This window comes from Ischnura elegans, chromosome 3 (genome assembly GCF_921293095.1).
Source record: "Ischnura elegans chromosome 3, ioIscEleg1.1, whole genome shotgun sequence".
Taxonomy (NCBI): domain Eukaryota; kingdom Metazoa; phylum Arthropoda; class Insecta; order Odonata; family Coenagrionidae; genus Ischnura; species Ischnura elegans.
This window is the reverse complement of record NC_060248.1, coordinates 131309487-131331910: the sequence shown is the minus strand read 5'-3', so window position 1 is coordinate 131331910 and position 22424 is coordinate 131309487. Positions and strand designations below refer to the sequence as shown.

Sequence of the window (22424 nt, the reverse complement as noted above, 5' to 3'; positions counted from 1 at the left end):
ATAAGCAACAGCACTTAATGTTGATGGAAAAAGTCGTCTCAAGACTTAATAAATTTTACGATTGTTTTGAGTTTAATAGTGAGAGAATTCTGGGAGTCTGTTATCAACTAGAAGCAAAGCTAACAGAAATAAGGGATGCTTTGAATAGAATAATTGAGGTGTGTTGTTGTAAGTGGGTTTTCGGACGCGTTGCGTTGATCCAAATGTGTCATTTCTGCCACATTAGGTGTAAAGCATCAGATCACTATAAGAGTAATTTCACTGTGGAAATAACCATGCCATACGTGTGCAGTCGCGTTAGAGGCTTCGTGAGAGACACTGCTAAAGGAATATCTAAGGTGGCTGAGTGTGAAGAAGAAGCATGCTACTGCGCTATGTCATCCATGCGTGTGTCTACAAACATACAGCAGTGCCCGGACAGCTTTGTAAAGGTGACAGAAGTTCCTGACACAGACGCAGCTGTAGAACAAGAAGACGGGATGTTTTATCACTCACCCGGCCAGTTAACAGAAATTGGCAGTAAGTTCTTGAACAGCATAGCTGCACCACTAAAAAACATCGCAGAAAAACTCTTTGAGGACGAAAATGGTTCTTCAGAAGATAACTCTGAGGTTGACAACTCCCAATATAACGCTCTAGAAACAAAGGGAATCTTTAGGACAGTTTTAGACACGATATTCGGCATACAGTCTCCGGTAGAGACGTATCACCTTGGCAAAGACTTTATCAAACCTATTGCGGAACGCGAAAAACCTCCTGTTTTTGTTAATTGGAACTTCTTTAGGGGTGTACCACACCATAATAATTTTCAACCAACTAGAATGGATGTCAACAGTGAATGCAGTTATACTTTTTCAGATTTCAATTTTGACAAAACGCATTTGGTACTCAAGCCGAGACATGAATATTGCGGCATTCACAAGTACAAGGCATTGCCAGGAGAAGAGGACAATGACATATATTATCAGTTTTCAGACGCTGATAAGTTTTTTGAGGTCTTCAACACGTACGAATTTGAAGAAGGAGAAATCAAATTCAAAAATTCAGTTAATAACAAAATAGTTTTCTGTGACTCCTTTGACTTAAATAACATTGTCAATAGGTTTGAACGAAGTACCATTTCAACACCTTGTCCTATAGCAGTTCACAAGACTAGTTTCTGGGCCGGCGAAGGTGAGGTGTCCCAGAGTTATGACTTGCAGATACACACGAAGTCCCCTTACCAATTGAGAAAGGTTGCACCATCAGGAAATGAGGTAGTCATTGTAGGGTTCCAGCCTAATGACATAGAAGAAGTATACACCATGTCTCAACATTTTTTAAAGGCAGGACTGTTCTTTCCAAACTGTACTCGAAACAGTGATTTTTATGCAATTGCTGTGTTTAGAAATTATGTAGAAAAGCAGGTTCCAAACAATTTCAGAAGTATGTATATGAGTGTGTTGCGTAAGACCGTCTCGTATAGGAAAAGATGTTGTCTAGGCGACATGAGTAAGTTACCATCGCACGTTTATCCTAGACCTGGAAAGAGTTTAACGTGGGCTCCTTTGACACATGGAGTGAAGTTAGAGAGAAGTGCAAGAGAGGCAGACCTTCTCAAGTGGGCCTTTTCCGAACATCGGGTGCCTGGTTTTCTCCAAGTTGATGAGACAGTGGCACGCCACCGGACTGAAAGGTTTGAAAGGAATATGACAGCATTCAGACTCAAAAGGGCACCTGTTGAGCCTATACAATCGCACTTTCAACATCAGAAGGTTTTAGGGGCTTATCACAAGAGTGATAGGCTGCCAACCGACCGTAACACACTCAGTTATACTACTTCCAACATTGCAAGAAAGGTTTTAAACTGCATCCCATAAATTCAGTAGTCGTTCAAGTTTCAAAAGAAAAATCTAAAGTTTTTGAATCAATACAGACCCGCCTTGACCAGCCGGTTTCATATATTCATCAAGAGGTAATGGACGAGTTGTATGAATGTGCAGCAAGTATGAGGATGACTAACCTCAACAATTTAGAGCCAATGACGTACCAGCAGCTTAAGGACGCTTGCCTTATCAACAAAAAAGGCGCTGCTGGCATATTTGAGGGTATAGAGAACATGCAATCCCTCCTAGACGATCCTAACACAGAATATCGTGTTAATGAAATTATAAGAAAGTTAAAGAACAGGGAGACATGTGATGAATACGTCGCCAACATCCACCATAAAGTGGAGTCGAAGGTAAGTAGTAGGGCAGAAGACGGACTACTGGTGGACAACGACCCTGAGCTGATTAATGTTAAGCCCAGGTTGATTACGTATTTTGACGCAATCGCAAGGATAGTGGATTGGATGGTCTTTGGACCATATAACACACATCACATGTCAAAGGAAAAACTTTATCCCGGAAGTAACAGTGGCATGCCAATCACTGAGGTTGGCGATGTCATGAAGAAAGCATGGGACTCGTTTCAGGACCCACGAGGTGCAACAGGTGATGCTTCAAAGTTCAATCACACAGTTGGCGTTGACCTCATGAATCTTGAAAGGCAGTGGGTCAAGTCCCATTATAAAAAAGAGTGGTGGTCAGTTATAGACACCATCTATGACCACTGGACATGGCCAGTCGCATTTACGCGTCTGGGGTTTGTGATGACGATGACCGGGCATAGGCTGTCCGGATGTATCTTGACTTGGCACAATGGCTTTTTGAGCGCCTTGATGCATATGAGGGCGTGGAAAAAAGTGCTTAAAATGCCGATGATGACACCTTGTGATAAAGTATTTGAGAAGGTGTTTTCAAGATACGATGGAGATGACCAATACCACATCGGCAATTCTGATGTGGTTAACGAAGGAAATATGAAAAAGGTTGAATACTTTGTTAACCAATGTTGTATTAAAATTAGGTCTGGAACCCATTCAGGGTATAGAATACACGAGGATCTAACCACTGTTGACTTTTTGTCCCACACATATCAGCCTGTTTCTGTGAATGGAGTAGAAAAATGGTTACCAGTCAGGCCAATTTCAGAAATTCTTGGAAAATTAAGTTTCACTATGAAAATTGCTGCCACCAGAAATACAGCAAAGTATTCTAAGATTCAAACACTTGTAGAAGATGAAAGATTCATTGACAACCGTAGCAATTTAGGCCATGAAGGCATTTTAGTCGAGTCCAGTAAAGCCTTAAGCTATTTGATTCAATACCCGCACATCCCGTTAGTCAGAAGCATGGCTCTCTGTATTTTTTCAGTGCTTGGAGCACCGGGTGACATGAAGCATATGCGCACCTGGCGCATAAGAAATAAAATAGGCCACATCCCCATAGATGTCAACTCCCCAGTAACAGTCAACAGTGCAATAAATTCTGTGTATGGATGTGATTTACATGAGATAGGTTTGGTCGACGCAGACTGGTATTTTTCGAGTATGAGAGATCATCTTGAAAATGTCAGGTTTGGCAGTGTACATTGGCCCCAGTACAATAAACACCTAAATTTAGACTATAATAACAATCTTCTAAGCATTGGAGAAGAGCAATTTCGCCGAAGACTTTCACATCATGCTCTTGCGAGAAGAATGATTATTATGACCGAGGAAGTTGCACACACAGGGGGATTCCAAGACTTACCTTATCCTGAGTATTTTGGTTTGTGGGGAGTAATGTCAAGGGCTTACTTCATGATGCACGCCAAATATTTCAAACAGGTAAAGTCAACGGAGACTGTCGATGACAATTATGCCGACATTAACATCAAAGAGATATTTAACAACCAGATAGTGGGAAAAATTAAGTCTTCTCTTAAATTTCTCCTTGATGTGATAACACCAACAACGGCCCCGACAGTGATGAAAGAGGCTACATCTAAGAAAAATAGAAGGAGAAGACGTGTGCAACACAATTGTCAAGGGCCAACTGTTGCTGCAGATGAGACGGAAGAAGTCGACCAAAACGTTCTCATAACCAGTTTCATTTTAATTTTAACCTTTTTGCTGGTTTGTTTTAGAGGGGCTTTCGAGCGACTGTATCGAAAGTTCTGCCAGCTTTGTGTGTCACTGTTAAATTTATTGTTTTCTAGGCGGGTGCTAGAAAATCGATTTTTCTTTTTGTTTATAACAACAATAGTCTTGTTTAATTTTAAGTTCTTTTTATTAAATGCCATAGGAATTTATTGGTTAGCAATGCTATATCAGACACCCATTTTATATTTCCGAGGACACGAAACATTCAGAAGAAGCTCCCTACTCACGCTAAACAGCCATTGACCTGCGATCGATGTCGCGAGGGGTGTTTAGAGAGCACTAACGGGACTCCTAGTGAGATCATCTCGTCCACCAGCGCTCTCATCCCTCCCTTTCGCATCCCCTCTATGGTAGCGATTCGCCCTTTGGACCTCCGTATTCCTTATAAATACCAGAGGTTCGAATGAAGGGGCAGTCCTCTCCTTGACCTATACCTTGCTGGTCTGCGCCCTCGCAAGACCCTCGGTCCCTTCCCCCCAACGCCGGTCTGCGCCCTCGCAAGACCCGCGACTCCTGCACCCCCAACGCCGGTCTGCGCCCTCGCAAGACCCGCGACTCCTTCCCTCCAACGCCGGTCTGCGCCCTCGCAAGACCCGCGACTCCTGCACCTCCAACGCCGGTCTGCGCCCTCGCAAGACCCGCGACTCCTGCACCTCCAACGCCGGTCTGCGCCCTCGCAAGGCCCGCGACTCCTCCATTCCTCGCTACTTCCGCCGTGCTCAAATGTACGTATAATATATAATAAATATCGGCCAACCAACCACTTACTTTTATTCCTCCCTTAATGTCACGACGACATTAGAGAGCCGCTATGCTTAAATTTGTAAGTTTTGTATTTACGCCCGATTTCATTATTCCAAGGAGCATTGGACTTGTGTCAAAATACGTTCAAGTAACTTCAATTTTCCTAAATGTTCATCATTAAGAATGCCTTCAGCTCGTAAGAATCAAGAGAAAGATGCAATCTGTTTTGTTGTAATTAATTCGCATTAAATACTTAAGAAGATATATCATTCACTGTCATGGCTTCGTACAATCCCTTTCTCTCGTTCTCTTCCGATACTTCTCTTTCTCCGCCTCACCCGACTCATCTCAATCCATTCATAGAGTTTGACGCATGCATTAACCATATCACGAGTAATGATACACCGACACTATGGTGTTATTGTCGTTCTTGGTAATAGTCTCGGTTTGTGTCCCAATTGAGGCCTTAGTGACAGTTGATTCGACAACCTTAGCAAACGATTTCGAGAAGGTTGGGGCAGTTATTGATCTGTAGTAGTAGTAGTGTTTCTTTTAATGGGTGCGTCGGCGGCTAAGGCCATTTTGCACCACTCACTGACTGGTATTGATAAAGGGGATTAGGCCCGTTCTGAATTTAACGAGTCAATAATTTACAAGAGTATCATTTATATTTTATTGAAAAGTCGAGTTGAGTGTAGGAATGCTATCAGTCGGGAAATGTTTTCGGGAGTGTCTCCTAGTACCTCGGCTAGGTTGACTCCGAGGTTGTGATTCACCCGTGCAGTACGATATCTTGCACAGTCCGTCAGGGTATGTCGCACTGTTAGTGGACAATTGCAATTTAAGCATTGGGGCTGTATTCTCTCTTCGGTGAAGAGGTATGAATGGGTTAATAAGCAGTGACCAATTCTTAAGCGTGTTAAAACCACTTCCTCCCTGCGGACATTTCTTATAGAGGTCTGCCACGCAGTTATTACGGGCTTTATTTCCCGAAGTTTGTTATTTTGGATTTCGAGCCATTGCGTCTTCCAATTTTGTCTAATCATACCCCTCATGGCATTCCCTAAATCTTCCGCTGGCATTAACTGAAAATCTGTATCCGGAGACCTGAGCGCATCTTTGGCTGCAGAATCTGCTTTCTCATTCCCTGGTATGCCCACATGTCCAGGGACCCAAGCGAAGCTTATAGTGGTCCTTTTTTTACTCAGGGATAACAGAGTGCTTTGTATGTCCTGAACAATGGGGTGACAAGGAGAATGAAGAGATATTGATTGGAGAGCACTGTATGAATCTGTGCAGATCATAAATGACGCAACACTGTTTTTAATGGATCGGAGAGCAATCCTAATGGCAGTGAGCTCAGCCGTAAAAATGGAACAGTACGGATGCAATTTTGCCTTAAGTACTCCATGATATGGGGATACGACAGCGCACCCACAGGCGCACAGTGGTTCACAGACGATGCATTGTTGGACTTAAGTCTATAAATGATTGACATTTCATATTTGATTGTTTTCAGAGGGTTTTCTATGCTGAGGAATCCAATTTTATTAGTTTCGGATCCTTCAGAAGACAATTTTTAGCATTTTTTTAAATTATGCATGTTTTGATTTTGAATAAATAATAGAAAAGTTTTATACATGTGCAAGCTTCCTTCGATCATTTTCTGTTAAATTTGTGAATCGGGTTTTTTGGCATTAATATTTTTGAAAAAAATAATCATTGGATTTTATCATTTTTATATTTGAAATGCTCTATTTTTAATAAAGACATAATGATCACAGCTCGCTTTATATCATTATCATAAATTAATTTCACAAGTTACACCGGGAAAATATTTCATTTTGAATGCAGTAAAATCTTTAGGTAGTTGCTAAAAGTATGAATTTACAAGTAGGTAAAACTATATAAAAGCAATTTTTTTATTTTTGATATAATAAGTGTTATCTAAATTATTCCTTCGTCATCATCATTATTTAATTCATTTTGCATTTCAAATACCTCCGAGTTAACTGCAGTAGGCTGTAGTAGCGTTAATACCTCCTTAGGTATGCTCCCAGTTTTCCTTCCAGGCGTTTCGTGTAAGCTGGATATTAAAGGATCGGATTATAATAGAAGCATATGCAGTAAATCTTCGTTGCATGCTTTTCGAACTATTTTGCGTGTATTCAATTCTCTGTATCATCTACAGTCCTTGTGTCGAGCCTCTATTGGTTCTTCAGAAAATTGTCCGATCGGGAGGGGTGCGGTTTTAATAATGTCCGATCCGTGAATGAGAATTTTGTGAAGGGACGCAGGCATGTTATACCATTTGTACAAGGAACAAAACATATTGGCCACTTCTAAAGAATACTCTCCTAATGATTTTACACTTACTTCATAGGGACTTGAGAGAGCCCTCAAAATGACGGACAGACAAAAAATCAGATCCGCATCAATTCCAGTAATGCTGGACGCTAGTTTGGGATTTTCAAAAAAACGACGGGCACAGTTCCCATCATTCGATGTACCGCTGCCTTGTTTTGGTTGGTCTACAACCAATCCCATCCTTTCCCTAAATGCTTTTTGAATTTGAAGATTCTTTAGAGCGACATTTTCCTTTTCTTTTTCTGATGTTACACGCCACTTTTTTACGTCTATCTTGTAAGCTACGTGTAAGATGCACTCAAATGTCCTTATCCAGCAATGCAATGGGGACAAATCGTATTTCAATGCTTCTTGATTTATTTTCCTTTGTCTAATTGATGACAGGTTGTTCATTTGAGGCGGTCTGGCACTACAAATGTTACAACTTTGGCTGGAAGCTGTATTGGTCAGAATGTTACATATTTTACCATCGAGCATTGTCAAACACAGTTGATGTGACACACGCACAGGTACTTAAAGGCTGAGATAAAGTGGCACAAATGTTGTCGGCTCTAGGTTATCAATTTGTTCTTACATGTTCTTTATGTGTTCTGTTACAAGTACATTAGCTTCCCTGGCAAAACAAAATTGCTGGGGTCTACAAAACCTTGTTGATGACGGCCGGGGATTTTGCCAGATTATCAGTTTCTTTTTTGACTCAGATTTTGTGAATAACTGCAGCGGCACTACTGAAGAACTGAACATCTCACTCTCGTCAAATTCTTGGAACGGAACTTTTTGTTTGTATGAGGAAAATCCAGAGGCACCGTCACATCCCCACTTTGAAATCAAAGTCACGTTGTACATTTGGTTGGGTGATAATTTCGTTAAAACTGACTCTTGTACAGTCAACAAACGATTCGCTGTGTGATCCAAGAGTCCCTGTAATTTAATAGCTGATCCTGTTTCGGTGATTGTAATATGATCTGGTGAAGGATAACATTTAGTTTTTGCTTGAAAATTGTTTATAACTGGGGAGGACATTTAAACTTTTAGCATTGAGTGCTTCTCGAAGCAGTTGGTACTGAACTTCGCTACGTTTCGTCCTAACACACAAGGAAAGTGCTTCATCTGGAGTGAATGTTTCTACTTTCCTCTCTTTTTTTGCGATGCCCATGCAGTCTTCATTTTGGAAGCTCTTGTTGGGGTGCGAAGGGCTTCTTCCAAAATTTCGGCGGCGTCTTCTTTCCCTTCATCATTAAGACTCCGTGAAGCAGCGAAAGAAAGCTCCATTGAACATCTCGTTTCAGTTAGCTCTTCCGTTCTTCTTTTTTTAGATCTTTCGCAAAAATCACGAAACTCCTTTTTCGGACGCCCAAGCCCTGATTATACGTACAAATGCATAAATACCATATTCTTTAGGTTAGCATACAGGCTAAAACTCATTTTATTAATGCAAGAAAAGTTTCTTGTACACTGTAAGTTCAACCTACCTGAAGGCGAGGGCGTGTTGCGTTCAGCTATTCCACCGAAGACGTTGATTTCATGGTCAAGCCAATCGTCATTTTTGAGTAAAAATCTCTTAAATTTTCTTTGACTCAATTGCCATCTCCTGTTTAGATCCGCTAAATAGAGACTTATTCGGTTACAAATAGTTTTAATCTCCTCATTCGAGCAGTCCGTCAGATTATAATTCCTGCGAAAATATTGAAGTGGGAAATCATTACAAACATTTATAAAATTAACATTAATAAAGAAATAAAATGACTCTAAAAATATCTTTCTTACGATAAAACGTACCGGTTGATGTAATCAAATACTTGCTTTTTCTTCTTTTCATTACTGCTTGACCAGTTCTCGTACAACTCCAGAAATAGCTCCCTGCGTTTCAAGCTCATTCTTATCACAGTTCTTCGAGGACTTACAAAGGCCTTAGGGAGATCAGCTTGTCGATGTAATCTTAGAGCAATACAGAGTTATTACTCTGTGGCATTTGCTAGTGAACTTTTAAATTTCCAATCAGTAATAATGAAAGACTAAGGGTGCGCGCGGCACACTAGTCTACGCGAAATGTGATGACTTTTTTTCGAAGTATATGGTACCGAATATGATTGTCTTGTTTGAACACGTAGTATTGTTGTCCGAACTTGTGGAGAGGTGCGAATGTTACAATGCACCTGAATCAGTTGAACTTGGACGAGGGGCGTTGTCATAAATAGTCTGGTTGCTAATAAACAGTTTTAAACAACAATGGTAGTGACTTAAAAGTGTCATCCCCCTTCTTCGTTTAATTTTTTAGGTATTATGTACAATTTTATAAGTCCACCATCATTTTCCTCCCCGTAAATTAGAATGGTAATTGAAATGAGAGCTAGCTATTTAGCCCAGTTTGGAGAACAGCCGTTATATTTTATCCCTGAACACCAAGGGGCGCAGGTAGGCGCAGCTAAACTTTTTACCATTTGCAAAAGGAAGTAATGAGAAGGATTTTCCATATAATCAGAGCAACATATTCTACACAGGATTTTTTATAGCTCTACTTTAAAAAATATTTTTCATTTTTAATGACAATCAAATTAAATGACGTATCTAGGGTAACAATTATTACAGAAAGATTACAAAAATCACTCCTAGAAACGGATTAGGCTTCTTCTGACACAAAGACATCCATTTCTTAGTTGATTGTTCATGTAAAATCATCAAGAAATCATCCTGTTATAAGTCTCACAAAATTTAAAATTTCGTCCATTTCAATTTATCGCACTTTCAGCTGCCATATCATTGTTATAAACAGATATTTAAAAATAAATATATCAGTAAATAGTGCTTTGATATAATTGCTAAGAATTGGTATTATGATCACTACTTAAATTTATAAACGAAAAATTGCACTTTTGTCCATGAAAAGAGGGTCTAGGAACCACTGTGAGGCGGTATCCGATTTGGAACCGTCAGTGTATACGAACGTAAATTCGGAGTTTTCGGTGCGGAATTCCTTAAAAAGTTGTTGGTATTCTCCCGGCATAGTAGTAGATTTGGAGCAACGAGTAAGGTCAAGTCTCAAAGCTGGCCGGGGAATTAACCACGGCGGCACGTTACTGTACCCAGTGGGGTACGTGGCGGGCAAGGTAAAATTGCGTTCTGCGATTAGGTTTCTGATTTGGTTAAAATTTGGTTAAGGGATCGCAGCATATGGGGGAGTGCTTCTTTGGGAAGATTTCTTAGAAAAGCGTTATGCACCGTATCTATACCTGGAGAGCCGTCACGGGATTCGAGGATGGCGGAGGTCAACTCCCAGAGAGAAAAGGGGTCGTTATTAACCTCGCCAGAGTCTCTTGGATTAAAGGTGAGAGGTATCGTCTCATTCTGTTCTTTCAGTGTCCTAAATGGTTCGTCGTAGCTGCCGTTACAACTCGTCTCCGCAAGTCGACGTCCGAAGCACTCGCTTATTTCGGGAGGTGTCGTCAGGACTCGGTCAGTCTCCTTCAGGGATGAAACTGCAAGGTTGTGGTTAGAGCCAGAGATGCTTTTAATCTTCCTCCAGATGTCGGATATGGGAGTCCTGTGGTTTATAGAACACACAAACTCCTCCCATGATGCTTTCTTGGCCTCCTTAACTACTTGCCGAGCTTTCGCTCTGAGGCGCCGGAAGGCGGTGAGATTTGTCGCCGTAGGATATTTGCTAAATATTCGGAGTGCCCTCTTTCGCACCTGTATAGCTTTTGCGCACTCCTCGTTCCACCACGGAACTGTGGGCCTGTGAGATTTGCATTTAGAACGGGGTACGGTGGAATTTGCGGCTTCTAGAATGTTATCTGTGAGTACTTTTATGTTCCCCACACCATTCACATTGTCGTCGTGGTTAAAATAAAATTTTCTTTTAAAAAGAGACCAATTGGCCTTGCGGACAACCCAATTGCTTGGTTGAGTCGGACGGTGGATAAAACCGCAACCTTTAGTAATTAAAATAGGGTAGTGGTCGCTACCGCATAAATCTTTATGTACGGACCACTCAAGCATACGCATTAGGCCACCCGTCGAAATACTTAAGTCGATACACGAGAAGGTACCGTTGAAGCTGTTGAATCGAGTTTTTTCACCGGTGTTTAGTAAAAACAAGTTAAGATCATTGATAAAATTTGTAACTATGTGTCCCCTTTGATTGCACTGAGTTCTTGTGCTACCCCATAGGGTGTCGTGTGCGTTGAAGTCACCCATTAAAATATAGGGCCGAGGTAGCTGGCGAACGAGGGATTCTAAATTCATACGTGTGACTGGTGCTCCCTCAGGCAGATACACGTTACATAATGTAACCGCCTCGGGGGCAGAATTTTAAGAAACAAAAAGCAAAATGTAATAATAAGCACGCTAAGGAAACCTAACGGCGAATTCACCACTAATGATAGCGATACCGCAAAAACTACTTATTGAAACACTCCTACCCAGAGACAATAATGAAAGTGAAACTGTAGACAAGTGCAAGTACGAAATAAAAGCAAAGAAAATCTAAACATTGGCCAATCGATAGAACTACTCAAAATGCAGAACTCCTGAACGCAATTAAAAATTAAACAATAAAAAAGCCCCAGGATTCGACGGTATCAAAGCTGAGATGATTAACCATGCATACCCAAAAATGATGAATAAAATGCTCACAATGTTCAATAACTTACTGATAGAAGAAAAATTGTAACTAGAATGGAAAGTTGGAACACTAAACATTTTCCCAAAACCAAAGAAAAATCCGTGACCCCAAATCTTATCGACCAATAACCCTTCTACTAGTGCTCGTAAAAGTTTACAAAAAACTGCTAGCCAAACGGATAAATGACGAACTAAATGCAAGGAATTATTTTAACCAAAGACATTATGGTTTTATGAAAGGAAAGGGAACGACCGACGCAATTTTTAATCTTATCGACACAGTAGGAAAAACAACGAAGAAATACGTGTTGGGTGTTTGCCTGGACATTTCCGGTGCATTTGATAATGCGTGGTGGCCCGCAATCCTAAATGAAATGCTTGAGCAAAAAATCACCAAAAAATTTACAATGTGACCAAAGAACGTTTTAGAAATAGACAAACGAGCCTCGAACTGAATAAAACTGTGGTTACGAAAACATTATCCAAAGACTGCCCGCAAGGTTCGGTTCTCAGGCCACTCTATTGGAACATTCTTTTTAACGACCTTCTCAATACCGACCTGGAAGATGACTCCGAAATCATTGCATATGCCGACGACGCCCTTCTACCCATCAAAGGTGATAGCAGAAACGAAATAGAAACTAAAAGCAATAAAGCACTGTTAAAAATTACTGACTGGGGCAGTCGCAACAAATTAATATTTTCCGAAGAAAAATCAGAATGTATTCTATTAAGAAGGCTGAGTGAAACTAAAACCAATAATAAAAATGAATGGAGTGAGCGTCAAATACAACAATGAAGTGAAATACCTCGGAGTGTTAGTGGGTGAGAATATGACTTTTAAGGAACACTGCAATTATGTAATAAATAAGATAACAGAAACATTTCTACCACTATCACAACTGGCAAAAGCATCACAAGGATACACATGTGCATCGTTAAGAAAATTGTATATTGGGATTGCAGAGCCAATAATAATGTATGGCTGTGAGGCGTGGGGCCCCAAGACGACGACGACAGTAGTACAACAATCTACTAGTAATGTGATGTTTCCCTATGTTTTGTCTTTTCATAATTTGTATAGTAGTATATTTATTTTTTGTTACGTTATACTAAGTACACGAAACATGCTATGAAACGAGTTTGAACCTTACGAATTTGGCTTTTTGTCTAAATAATAGCTTCTACTGTTCCTAAAAGTCTGTTATTTTAGGGGAAACTCCAAAACCATCTTTTCGAATGCCAAATCAGTTTTTCCCAGCACTTTGAGTTATGAAGAAAAGACTTTGACCTGACCACCCTTACTGCGCCGTCCTTTTCTGGGATCCCTTGCACCCTTCACGCTCACACTCACTCTTTTGTGCGGACGGGTGTCCTCCGAGTAGGTGTGATCTGGCCCACGTACTTCTACCCTAAAACGGCCGGTAATCCCTTTCACTGCCTCCCTTTTCGGCGCCCTTAGTTCCTTGGCTAACCATTGTCCTTCATTATGGAGAGTGGTTGCTTCTCCTCAAACACCAATTTTTCGGGATACCTCTACCAGCTGGATGTTAGAATTGTACCGTTACTATTGTGGGAACAAACCGCCTACACACCCGCAATAAATTCCTCCACACGTGCACGGGATATACACATAGCCAACCAGTGCGATCTCTTATGGGGCTTCCGGGTAGCTTGCACCAACGCCATCTGAGAGAAATATTGAAAGGTGTAGGGGAGGTGAGAGTGGGAGGGGGAAGTAGGGGAGGGTTTTCATGGAACTCACGTGGTCCTACCTGCCCACGCCGGTGTAACGCCATCTTGACTGTGAGTTAATAGCAAGTCAGACGATTTTGTAATCCGTGCGATTTTAATTGTCAATATGAGGCACTATTGTTGTGTTTCGGGGTGTGGTACCCATATTTCGGATGGGAAGTTGTTTCCCTTTCCGAGAGTTGTGGAAAGGTAAGGAAAATGCATGGTTTCTTGTGAATTTGTACGCAATTTTCATGCGCAGTTTTGCAAACGATACCTCGCATGAACTTAGTGTTTGTTTCTCCTTCCTCAAGTGTTTATTTTATGGTTGATATTTTATTCTGCATATATTATCGTTCGTTCGTAGCAGTTATGAATCATTTAACTTCCTTGACGTGTTTAATATCTATGTTAATTGGCTCACTATAATCCTCTGGCTGATATTTCACCCTTATGTACCTTTCGTATAACCATTTTGCGTTTTCCTACTTTCATCCAGATATTGGGATAGAGTTAAGGTGTCTATAAATTAATTTATTCCGTCCTCATTAAAAAATATGGTCAAATATAAAGAAGCAACTGAAGTTGGTGCGAAGGCTTCCGCGGTGCGCTGGTACTGTAGGCTGCATTTTCCGGGTTTCACCGCGTCGTGGTTGCGTTGGTGACAACAGTTTCTCCTGCATTCCAGCAGGCGTCTTCGTTAATTAACCATCACTTCGACCTGAAGACGCCTGCTGGAATGCAGGAGAAACTGTTGTCACCAACGCAACCACGACGCGGTGAAACCCGGAAAATGCAGCCTACATAAAGAGGCAACCATTGATGAACTCGAATGTAATACAGTCGTAGCAACATGAGATATTTTCCGAATGTTTAACTTGCTGAAATGCTGCGTATTGTCCGCATCGCATGTCTCCCTGTGAATACTTATTGCTGTTAGTTCCATTTTCCAATCGGTTCAAATTCCATTGAAGTGCACCCAAATTTTGATGCTCTGTCATCAAATTCTGAATTTTTGATTATTTCGTTTTACCAATTCAACGTATCAGCTTGCGTTAACCCATTTATGCCTAGTGTTCCATTTTTGGAACACCTGACGCGACTTTCTAATTTAATGACTACGACTCATTACACACCGATATGTCGTGGTTTTTCTTTCTATACCTCTTTATAAAGGTATATTGCACTACGGGGTGGCAAGAATTAGTCAGTTTTGCCAACCCATCTCAGCCAGTGTGTTGAGAAATATCGGTCTTTTTTTTCAAGGCAGTTTTTCTGAGACCGTCTCAAATGTTATATTAATAATAATTTACCATTACGCCCGAATGTTGTAAATTTTTCCCAGCATGTTCAGTAATAGTTAACCTATTGTGATTAAAGAAGATAATTTTTAAACAATGTATTTTGTTTTAATTATAAGCGTTTATTTTTGGAACACTAGGCAAATCCACTACTATTATGCATGCATTCAGGCGCTCTGTAATATTCACTTTAATTTTGAATCAAGCAAGCAATTAGATTTGGAACTACTAATAATGTTCCCGGTTCATTGCTGCGTGGTTCTGCTCATCTCATTCATGGTTCTTATGACGAGAACTTTGACTAGCTGACCTTTTGCTGATACCGGATGGTGATACTACTGAAAATGGCAGTGTATCAGCTTCTGATTCGCCTCAGCCTCTTCTTGCTCAAAGAAAAAAGGTAACCAAAGTTGTGCGCAACAGGCACGCAGCTTGGACTAAAGGTTAGGGGGGGGATTTAGGTGCAACTAAGGTTCTGGGGGGTATGGAATACGGGAAGTTCGGGTGCCCTCCCAGAGAAAATTTTTATGATAATTGGCTCAAAATTGTGAGTTTTACGGCTTTTGAGGGATATTAACGTCCCTATAATAGCTGCGATTTGATTCACTGATTGTGTGATTGATACAAATTAGTAGCCAAACTGGTGATATGTGTGGGTATATGGAATATTGGACGTAAAAGTAAAAAAAAATTCATCGGGAGGAAAAATCTGAAATCTTAAAAAAGTCGATAACTTTTCGAGATATATCGACTTGAATTAACATGGGAGCCTTACGGGACTAAAACTTTTTCACTTTTATTATGTATTTATAAATATGTGAGGAACATGACATTCCCTTGACATAAACTAGATTTTTTGGTTGATTTTTTAGTGTGGTTTTCATTGTGATGAATTGATATTTAGTATTTTTTATGATTTTTTGAAAGTGCCCCATGCTTTTCTTATGGCACTACGTAAAGAATTTTTTTTACCAACTTGCAATCATCGCAGGACAAATTCCTTGAAACGCAAGATACTAGATTTTTTGGTTGATTTTTTGGCTATCTCGAAATTTTCATATGTCGAAACAATTCCGAGGAATAAACGATTTCGACTTTCCATTGTAGAGGTGGTCGAATTTTCAATCTTGGATTTCGGCGTTGAGACATGTGCCATATGAAAATTTGGAATCTTCTGGAAAAACCGTAAAAGGGTTCTTCGAACCCTTACGTTTGAGCTCACTTTCTCCGTATCCCTCTTGGTTAATTAATAATTAAATTCCGAAAAATGTTCTGCAAGCGAAAAATCATTGTCGCCATTTTTTTGTGGAGCATACAATCTTGAATATCTTAGCAACCATTTCAGCTAGATGAATGAAATTTTCAGGGTAATACTTTTATCAAAATGGTCAACTTTTGCAATAGTGATAATTCCGCTCGATCGATTCATGTGCGAGTTATATCGATACGAATCTCCTTGGATACGCTTTAATCGCTAATAACTTTTTTATTAATCAAGTTTTGAACATGAATGTCATACAAAATACGACTGAAAATGTCATTCATCCGACAAAAGTTAAATCAGGCGAATCGATTGATTAGACTCGAAGTTATGATCGATACAAGGTTGAATTCGATTGAGCCATTTTTTGGGCTTATTTACATAGTTACGGAAATAAAAATTTTAACAATATGTAAGGAAAAAAATGAATTATGCGCACACATAAATTTTTAGATGAATTATGTTTCCTAATGAAGATACATCGATTTGAATTTATATCTTTTTGTATTAGGCCCCCGTAAGAAATACACGCATCCCGTCTATCTACGTCACCAATATAAGAACATAGGCTAAATTTTGAAAGCGGGGATATAAGAGAAGGCTGGGATAAGGGAGTGACCATAGAAGGGATATCAATAGGATTGCGGATTTTACAGTACAGATGTCAGCAGTGTCTAAAGTACGATTCGATTAGTATAACAAATACGCAAATTGGCATAACTTGATAAATGTGTACGTTGGACCAATGAAACTCGGTAAACAGGTACATCTTGGTATTCCTCACGATACTCTATGGTAGTATGTTTTGTATTCAGTCTCACGTTCGATATATATCGAATCTACTTTTTCTTAAAATATATCGAATTGCTATAACATTTAGGATTTAACATTCAAGGACATAGTTTACTAGGGATTAAATAGTAGATACCCATAGACTGGATTTAAAACCAATAGCATTGCGGATTTTACAGTACAGATGTCAGTATGATCGAAAAATCGATTCGATTATTATAGCAAATACGTAAATGGGCATAACTTCCATAGATTTACCATTGGATCAATGAAATTCGGTGATTGGGTACATATTGGTATTCCTCACGATGCCCAATGAAAATTTGTTTTGTACGTAGTCTCACATTCGATATATATCGATTCTACTTTTTCTTAAAATGTATCGAATTGCTATAACATGTAGGATTTAACATTCAAGGACATAGTTTACTAGGGATTAAATAGAAGATACCCATTGACTGGATTTTAAACCAATAGCATTGCGGATTTTACAGTACAGATGTCAGTATGATCGAAAAATCGATTCGATTATTATAGCAAATACGTAAATGGGCATAACTTCCATAGATTTACCGTTGGATCAATGAAATTTGGTGATTGGGTACGTATTGGTATTCCGCACGATGCCCAATGAAAATTTATTTTGTAAGTAGTCTCACATTCGATATATATCGAATCTACTTTTTCTTAAAATATATCGAATTGCTATAACATGTAGGATTTCACATCCAAGGACATAGTTGTCTAAGGATTAAATAGTAGATACCCATAGACTGGATTTTAAACCTATAGGATTGCAGACTTTACCGTACAGATGTAAGTATGATCGAAAAATCGATTCGATTATTATAGCAAATACGTAAATGGGCATAACTTCAATAGATTTACCGTTGGATCAATGAAATTTGGTGAATGGGTACATATTGGTATTCCTCACAATGCCCAATGAAAATTTGTTTTGTACGTAGTCTCACATTCGATATATATCGAATCTACTTTTTCTTAAAGTATATCGAATTGCTAATACATGTAGGATTTTTACATCCACAGGCATAGTTGACCAGGTATTAAATAGTAGATACCCATAGACTGAAAATTAAACCAATGGGATTGCGGACTTTACCGTACAGATGTCAGTATGATCGAAAAATCGATTCGATTATTATAGCATATACACAAATTGGTATAGCTTGAAAAGTATACCCGTTGGACCAATGAAATTTGGCGAATGTGCACATCTTGGTAATCCTCACACTGCCCAACAGAAATATGCTTTGTATGTTGTCTAACGTGCGATATATATCGAATATGCTTTTTCTTCAAATATATCGAACCGCTATAACATATAGGATTTTACATCCAAGGGCATAGTTGGCCAGGTATTGTATAGTAGATACACAGACTGAAAATTAAACCAATAGCATTGCGGATTTTACAGTACAGATGGCAGTGTAATCGCAAGATCGATTCGATTATTCTATCAAATACGCAAATTTGCAAAACTTGATTAGTTTATACGTTGGACCAATGAAATTTGGCAAATGGGTACATCTTGGTATTCCTCACAATGCCCAAATGAAACATATTTTGTGTATAGTCTCACGTTCGGTATTAATCGAATCTACTTTTTCTTAAAATATATCGTATTGCTATAACATATAGGATTTTACATCCAAGGACATAGTTGACCAATATAATTATGTGGAAGATAGCCATAGACTGTAAGTTAAATCAATAGCATTGCGGATTCAACAATACAAATACCAGTATAATCGAAGAATGGATTCGATTATTATAACAAATACATAAAATTGGCACAAGTTGAATAGTGTATCCGTTGGACCAATTAAATTTGGTGCTTGGTACATCTTGGTATTCCTCACAATTCCCAAAGGTAATATGTTTTGCATGTACTCTCACGATTGATGCATATCGAATATGCTTTTTCTTAAAATATATCGAATCGTTATAACATAGGATTTTGCATGCACGTTCATAGTCGAACAGGAATTTTAGTGTTGATGATCAAAGATTGGAAGGTAAATCAATCGGATTGCGTATTTTAATGCACGTGTCAGTATACTTGATAATTCGATACGATTATGATAGCAAATATGCCAAATCTTTTTTGCAAATTGGAATATCTTGAGAATAACTATTTTTTAAGACCAAAGAAATTAGAGGAATCGTTACAATTCGGTATTTTACAAACTGCATTATGGACATTCGTTTTGCAAGTGGAATATCTTTATTTATTTATCTAAAGAATCTGCGTTGTATTTTCAAGAGTGACTTATCACAATGCTTATGGACTTTAACAGTTGAAAAATAACCACATAATCAACACTCTCTTGAAATTTTTAAAACCTTATTCCGATTATGTGTCAATGGTTAACTTAATGGATCAAAGAATCAATCATCCGTCAAATAAAATCATATTGAAAATAACAAATATTTCTAACAGTGAAAAATTTAGTTCCTTACCCTTTCAAAAAACGGCGGGGAAATTTTTGAATATTAAACCACTTATGGGCACATGACTCGAAAATATGTGACACAACTATGTTTCCACCCCCCCTAATTACCCGCTTGATGAATTCAAGCGCCCAATCGACTCGTTTTATTAATCCTTGCACTTGCCTCGCGGAACTTCGGCTTCGCGGAAAAGGGTATCACCATTATCGTGAGCCAGCTATTCTCCTCCCCCTGTGACGAGGCCGACTAGTCACTCACTCAACCCCTCCCCCACCCTTCCTATCAATCCGAGCGGTACCTGCAACCTTTGCTCCTCAGGATTGACTTATATTGAGGCGCCGTCCTCCGGCCAGTACCTTTGTTCCTTCCTTCCCTTCCTCGGTCGCGGGTCGTTATTCGACCTCCTCCGAGCATCCTCACTTACTCGGTCGCGGGTCGCCAATCCGACCTCCTCCGGGCATCCTCCCTTACTCGGTCGCGGGTCGCTATACCGACCTCCTCCGGACTTCCTTCCTGCCTTCCCAACCTCGCCAGGAGCCGTCCTACCATCCGCACCCGAGTCGCCGTCCGTCACAGGTCTCGTCTGCCGCTGAATTCATGTGAGTCCTCATTTCCCCCTTATCCGCTGTGCCTGATCGTCCAGTGTATCTGACTATTAACAACCCATGAATTAATCCACTGTCTAGTTATTGAGAATACGCTCCCCACCAATAATGTTGCGACCGCCAACCACGCGACACACTATTGTACAAGTAATATTTATCCAATCAAATAAAATGGATTGAATTTAAAAATTTCTCTGATTTCTGAGGGGGGGTTATCCCCCAAAATCCCCCCTTGCTGCACCACCGCAAATAGAAGAAAGCCGATCTGACTGCCCAACCAGTAGAAGGTAGAGTTTCAGAAGAAAAAATCACGAAAATTAAAAACCCCTTCCGAATATTAAGAACTCTTTCTGGGTATTGAAGTGATTGATATGATTGTCAAATATTCCAATTTATATGCTACAAGTAAGGGCGTAAACCTTGAACTGACTGTCGGTGAGTGTTATTTTTTGGGAAAAATTTTCCTGAGTGGGTATAAATTCTGGTGTGGTGGAATCTCTGTTCCGAGACGGCATATGTTTTGGGAGTAAAGACCAGATTCGCATAATTCTCTAGTTAGTGGTGCAATGAGACGTGATCGATTTGAAACAATATTTTCAAATTTGTATGTTGCTGACAATTCTAGCTTGAATCTCATGGACAAGTTTTCCAAGCAGCGACCTCTCATTGAGCTACTGAATGACAGATGTATGAAATTTGTACGAAATGAAATATACCTACTTCAGCTTTGATTATGTCATGATTCCCTATTTTGGTCGTCACGGGTACAAACAGTTCATTCGGGGTAAGCCTATTCGGTTTGGGTGTATATTCTGGTATGGTCCAACGCGTCTAGGCTACATTTGTTGGTTTCAGCCGTATCAAGGAGAGAACCCGAACACTCAATAACAATAATATGGTGCTTAAGTTGTTTTGCAATTTGCTGAGGCACTCCCAATGCAGCATCCTGATAAATAGCATTTTGTGTTCGGCTACTTTTTCACGAGCATTGCACTCCTTGATAAAATTCTTTCTATGGGACACCAAGCAATAGGCACAGCGAGAAAAGATCGCATAGGCAAACCTCCTTTACTATCTGATGTTCAATGATTCTGATGTAGAAAAAAGATAGGGTCACATTTGATTACCGCATTGATAATATTTTTTGTAGATGGAATGATAATAGTGTTGTGACTGTTGCATTTTGTGGTGCCGGTATCAATCCTTTGCAACAGATGTCAGTCATTATTCTCAAAAGTAGATAAAAAGATAAAAGTTAATCAGCCAAATTAAATCAAGGTCTATATCAGTTCATGGGAGGAGTGGACCGAGCTGATGAAAATATTGACAAGTAACAAGCCGTGAAAAAAAAATGATACTCAAGCCTACCGTTATTCTGCTTTGAGGTGGCTTTACAAAACGCATGGCAATTGCATAAAATAAACGATGTGAAGCCATTGGATCTTCTTGAATTCCATTGCCGTGTGGTCTGTCACTATATAGAGACATAGGGTAATACTGCTGAGCCTGGTGGGAAAGGGAGACCATCTATGAACCGTAAACTTGACTCACATTATGACGGCATGAATCATGCGATTGTAAAGCAAGGATAGCAAACTCGCTGTGAGCAATGTCACAAAAATAACACTTTTCAATGTAAAAAATGCAATTTATCATTGCATGTTAAGTGCTCATCTGGATATCACTATTAATAGTGATTTAATAACTGTCTGAAACTAATGTTTTGCCCGTTACCATTGAGTTCCTTATGGTAGTAGATTTGCCTAGTGTTCCATTTTTGGAACACCTCATAATTAATAATTGGCAAGAGATACATTGTTTTTTCTTTCGGATATTGTTTTTATATGTATTTTTATCTACAATATGTAAAAATCAGGTTGAAATTCGCATTTTTCAAACCTTCGGCATATATGAGTTAATTTAAAGGATAGTTATTGTAGCTGCTCATAATGAGTGTATGTTTTATAAGTAACTCTTACTTTCCTTATTGAAAAGGTTTCATCATAAATTTTAGAGTGAATATCTAGCTTGTGTTTTTCTAAACTAGTGGAATACGTAGGTCATCTCTCCTAAAATTGTTCACAAATAAGTCATTCCCTAAAGCTTCCCGTTTCCCAATCACGCATGCCATTACACATTTAATATTTGTTTTAATATAAATACCTTGGTAATAAATGACTTTCTTGCACTTGTATTTGACATCTGTATATACTATCTACCATTTTCAGGGCAAAGGTGTGGAAGGCATTTTGTGCCAATGAAGAGTTGGAAGGGGAATGTGGTAACCAGCTCTTCTATAAGGCGGCCATTTGCTGGAAGCATTTCCGGATGGGAGACTTCCAAACTCCTGAGTGCTTAAATCTCAACAGGAATGCGGTACCTGTCCTGCATCCACCTTTCTCTCGCACTACTTCTTTATCATCATCTGAATCATCTCCTTCTATCCCCATAATTGCTTCCTCTTCATCTACTACCCTCCCTATTTCATCTTCTCTCTCATGCCATCAGCCTTCACC

General features: G+C 39.5%; 1 pseudogene; it reads left to right on the top strand.

Annotated features, from left to right (window-relative positions):
* The first annotated feature begins 275 nt into the window (after positions 1–275).
* Positions 276–21599, top strand: LOC124155287 (annotated as a pseudogene).
* Positions 21600–22424: the final 825 nt, after the last annotated feature.